Genomic DNA, 4,992 nt, shown 5'->3' with positions numbered 1-4,992 from the left:
AAATGCCTGTCCCAAAAAATTAGCATATCATGAAAAGGTTCTCTAAACAAGCTATTAACCTAACCATCTGAATCAATGACGTAACTCTAAACACCTGCAAAAGATTCCTGAGGCTTTTAAAAACTCCCAGCCTTGTTCATTACTCAAAACCACAATCATGGGTAAGACTGCCGACCTGACTGCTGTCCAGAAGGCCATCATTGACACCCTCAAGCAAGAGGGTAAGACACAGAAAGAAATTGCTGAACGAATAGGCTGTTCCCAGAGTGCTGTATCAAGGCACCTCAGTGGGAAGTCTGTGGGAAGGGAAAAGTGTGGCAGAAAACGCTGCACAACGAGAAGAGGTGACCGGACCCTGAGGAGGATTGTGGAGAAGGGCCGATTCCAGACCTTGGGGGACCTGCGGAAGCAGTGGACTGAGTCTGGAGTAGAAACATCCAGAGCCACTGTGCACAGGCGTGTGCAGGAAATGGGCTACAGGTGCCGCATTCACCAGGTCAAGCCACTTTTGAACAAGAGACTGCGTCAGAAGCATCTCGCCTGGGACTGCTGCTGAGTGGTCCAAAGTTATGTTCTCTGATTACAGTAAATTTTGCATTTCCTTTGGAAATCAAGGTCCCAGAGTTTGGAGGAAGAGAGGAGACACAGAATTCACATTGCTTGAGGTCCAGTGTCAAGTTTCCACAGTCACTGGGGTGCCATGTCAGCTGCTGGTGTTGGTCCACTGTGTTTTATTAAGGGCAGGGTCAATGCAGCTAGCTATCAGGAGATTTTGGAGCACTTCATGCTTCCATCTGCTGAAAAGCTTTATGGAGATGAAGATTTCATTTTTCAGCACGACCTGGCACCTGCTCACAGTGCCAAAACCACTGGTAAATGGTTTACTAACAAAGGTATTACTGTGCTCAATTGGCCTGCCAACTCTCCTGACCTGAACCCCATAGAGAACCTGTGGGATATTGAGAAGAGAAAGTTGAGAGACGCAACACCCAACACTCTGGATGAGCTTAAGGCCGCTATCGAAGCATCCTGGGCCTCCATAACACCTCAGCAGTGCCACAGGCTGATTGCCTCCATGCCACGCCGCATTGAAGCAGTCATTCATGCAAAAGGATTCCCGACCAAGTATTGAGTGCATAACTGAACATGATTATTTGAAGGTTGGTGTTTTTTGTATTAAAAACACTCGTCTTTCATTGGTGGGATGAAATATGCTAATGTTTTGGGACAGGCATTTTGGGTTTTCATGAGCTGTATGCCATAATCATCAGTATTAAAACAATTAAAGACCTGAAATATTTCAGTTGGTGTGCAATGAATCTGAAATATATGAAAGTTTCATTTTTATCATTACATTATGGAAAATAATGACCTTTATCACAATATGCTAATTTTTTGAGAAGGACTTGTATATGTGGATGTTTTTAAAACAAACGACCCTAAAAGTGTTTAAATAAAGTAAAAAATAAATGTAAATTTCATATTTTTATTTCATGCTGACATGCTCTTAAAGATTGACTAGTTTATTGTGGGAAAAAAAATAGAAATATGTGTCAGAGTGTTCTGTACATGCGATGTTCAGCTCCTCTCTGGAAGACAGTCCTGTGTTCCAGGACAGTCGAGGACTGTGGGCTCTAAACGAGACATGTTGAGGGGATTTCTAACAGATACTTCCAGGAGAGGTCTCCAAAAGATCACTGGTGCTTGCTGCAGGAGCAACTTGAGGAGTTGTTGGTGGACGTAAAGGCTGGGAATCTTTAGGCACAGCATGGTTTGATTACATTTCAAAGGCCTGTGATGCAGTTATAAAATGTAAAAGTCAACTTGAGTGGTTGTTACTCTTAAGTTTAGGTGTTTGTGATTTGTTTTGTTTTCAGGGTCTTATTAAAATCCGAGGTGACAAGTGCTGGACAGACCTCACCTGCATGGACTATCACTACGAGGTGTGTGCTGGTTAATCATTTTAAGGTTTCCGTGCTGTTAGATCCACTGCAGTGGAAAATAGGAGCAGTCCTGATTTTCTGCGTTCACTAATTTACTCACTGGATTCTTAGTGGACAAGAGGAGACCTGCAGAGGGGCTTCAGGTTTTCTCAGGGCTAAGACTCCAAAGTCTCCAGACTGCAGGTCTCCAACTAAATAAATGTTACAAATGTATTAAGTCTTGAACACATTTACCTTATTGTGTGACATCATAAACTACAGCCCATCCTACTCAGAGAAATACGCTAAAGTAAAATAAATACAGAAATCTTCAGTTGCTAGAAACATTTTTGTCCAGTCATGAAGCAACGAGGTGAAAATGGAAATACCCACCATCTGTCCGAGCATAATAAATTGAAAAATAAGTGACTTACTGACTTCCATTTTGGTGTGTGGCTACATCTAGGCGTAAGAAAGTTTCCTTTGGAAAATTAGGTTGCCACATCAAAATCCAAGATGGCTGCCACCATCTATATATGGAAACCTATCACCCCAATCATTGGGGGAATCAATGCTTTCTAGTTTTTATATTACTTAAAAGTATAGTTTCTTCAAACCACTGGGGTGGACCTTGGGGGTGGCTGAAGATTACCGTAATCTTTGGTGGACTTGGCCACCACTGGCAACCCTCTCGCTTGTAGTGAACTTAACCTGATGTCAAGACTAAGCCTAAGGTCAAAACCCTTGACCTTAAGAACCTTGTGGGACAGGAACTGTCATTTCATTGATTTGAATCCAGAAATACAGGTTCACCCATCCTGAGACTCTCTTTCTTGAAAATCAAGTGGAAGAACACTCTCTTTTTATTATCATTACTATTTTACAAATGTTGATAATCAAAGTGTCTTAGTTCAAACCATTTTAGATGTTGCAGTGAACTAATCAATTTTATTAACTGTGAAACAGTGTAATGATTTTTAGTGCTTATGCAGAGTTAGAATTCATGTTAAGATCTGTTACAGATTTTTATGCATTTTCTGATTTCTGTCTTTGAATGAGCAAGTGTGCGTTTCCAAGGTCAGGAGTCGAAGCAGACATGTGTCTTGTTTACATCCTCTCAGACGTCAACAGAGGAGCTGGCACCTGTTTCTAAAACTCGCCAAAACAAAACTCTCTCTGTCTCTGAGAACAGTTTAATCTGTTCCATAACAATTCTTGCTGTTTTCTGACTTATAGTAATCTCTTACGTCACAAAACACACCCCTGTCTGGTTGATATTACCCAATAAGGGACGCTCAAATATACCGGAAATAGAGCTCTTTAAAATGCCGGTACTTCCTAGTTCTCTCAGTTCGGTTCTGCGCTGAGTCTGAAAAGTTCAGTTCGGTGAAGCTTCTGAGGAGTGCGGTGAGGCGCTGAGAAGTCGTTTGGGAGAACAGAAGTCCAGCATGATAAGGCTCCTCCGAGTTGGATTATTGCTATTGCTGATGTGAGCTGGTGTCGGACGGAATCTCGTCACTACTTCGGACGAGTCACAGCCATCCTATGGAGTCGCTGGACAGGTAGCGTTAACTGGACCTCCATATCTGCTGATTAATCTTCAGAAAGGTAATGAGTCAAGTTTCCTACCAAAGCGTACCGAGGAAAGCTGGGTTCTGATGGAGAGTGTCGGTTCTGGTGAACACTTCCCCTCACATACCATCTTTTACTCCCTTTAAACTTCATTCCCATCTTTAAATTCTTCTCTAAAGTAGAAATCCTTCCAGATATTTTAGAAATGTCTGTGTAAAGTGCTCATCCACCGCCGTGTGGATAATTGATCATAATTGTACAGTTTTCAGAAATGTCTGTGGTGAAGCAACGGAAAATCATGGCCGTATGGTTTTCCTGATTGATTGATTATGTTGTTATTTACATATTTTGCCAAATTAATGTAAATGTTTGATGTTAAACTTTGATTCTGTAAATAAATGACCGCATTCATTTTGATGGGTCAAAGATAAATGACGTCTCACGTTTGCATTTCATTAAATTCAATGCACGCATTATTCAGTCCAGAAAAATGAGGAATCCGTTTTAATTGATGAATATTTTGCAGCATCTGTTCATCTACATGCTCCACCATTGCTCCTGATGGTGAATAAATCTGTTCCCTCCACTCACCAGAATCCGTTACTGCCTTGTACAAACCGGATTCCAAAAAAGTTGGGACACTAAACAAATTGTGAATAAAAACTGAATGCAATGATGTGGAGGTGCCAACATCTAATATTTTATTCAGAATAGAACACAAATCACAGATCAAAAGTTTAAACTGAGAGAATGTATCATTTTAAGGGAAAAATCTGTTGTTTCCAAATTTCATGGTGTCAACAAATCCCAAAAAAGTTGGGACAAGTCCATTTTTACCACTGTGTGGCATCCCCCCTTCTTCTTCCAACACTCAACAGACGTCTGGGGACAGAGGAGACCAGTTTCTCAAGTTTAGAAATAGGAATGTTCTCCCATTCATGTCTAATACAGGCCTCTAACTGTTCAATCGTCTTGGGCCTTCTTTGTCACACCTTCCTCTTTATGATGCACCAAATGTTCTCTATAGGTGAAAGATCTGGACTGCAGGCTGGCCATTTCAGTACCCGGATCCTTCTCCTACGTAGCCATGATGTTGTGATTGCTGCAGAATGTGGTCTGGCATTATCGTGTTGAAAAATGCAGGGTCTTCCCTGAAAGAGATGACGTCTAGATGGGAGCATATGTTGTTCTAGAACCTGAACATAGTTCTCTGCATTAATGGTGCCTTTCCAGACATGCAAGCTGCCCATGCCACAAGCGCTCATGCAACCCCATACCATCAGTGATGCAGGCTTCTGAACGGAGCGTTGATAATAACTTGGGCTATCCTTGTCCTCTCTGGTCCGGATGACATGGTGTCCCAGTGTTCCATAAAGAACTTCAAATCGTGACTCATCTGACCACAGAACAGTCTTCCATTTTGCCACACTCCATTTTAAATGACCCCTGGCCCAGTGCAAACGTCTGAGCTTGTGGAGCTTGCTTAGAAATGGCTTCC

At 41.9% G+C, this 4,992-nt stretch overlaps 1 protein-coding gene across 1 annotated transcript in view; it reads right to left on the bottom strand.

Annotated features, from left to right (window-relative positions):
- Nucleotides 1-4,992, bottom strand: part of lmf1 (lipase maturation factor 1) — an 11,774-nt gene that overhangs the window by 6,064 nt on the left and 718 nt on the right. The gene's annotated exons all lie outside the window — the stretch shown is intronic.

The sequence above is a fragment of the Nematolebias whitei genome, chromosome 17 (assembly GCF_014905685.2).
Source record: "Nematolebias whitei isolate Nwh7 chromosome 17, NemWhi1, whole genome shotgun sequence".
In the NCBI taxonomy this organism is placed as follows: domain Eukaryota; kingdom Metazoa; phylum Chordata; class Actinopteri; order Cyprinodontiformes; family Rivulidae; genus Nematolebias; species Nematolebias whitei.
This window is presented reverse-complemented; position numbering and strand designations above follow the sequence as displayed.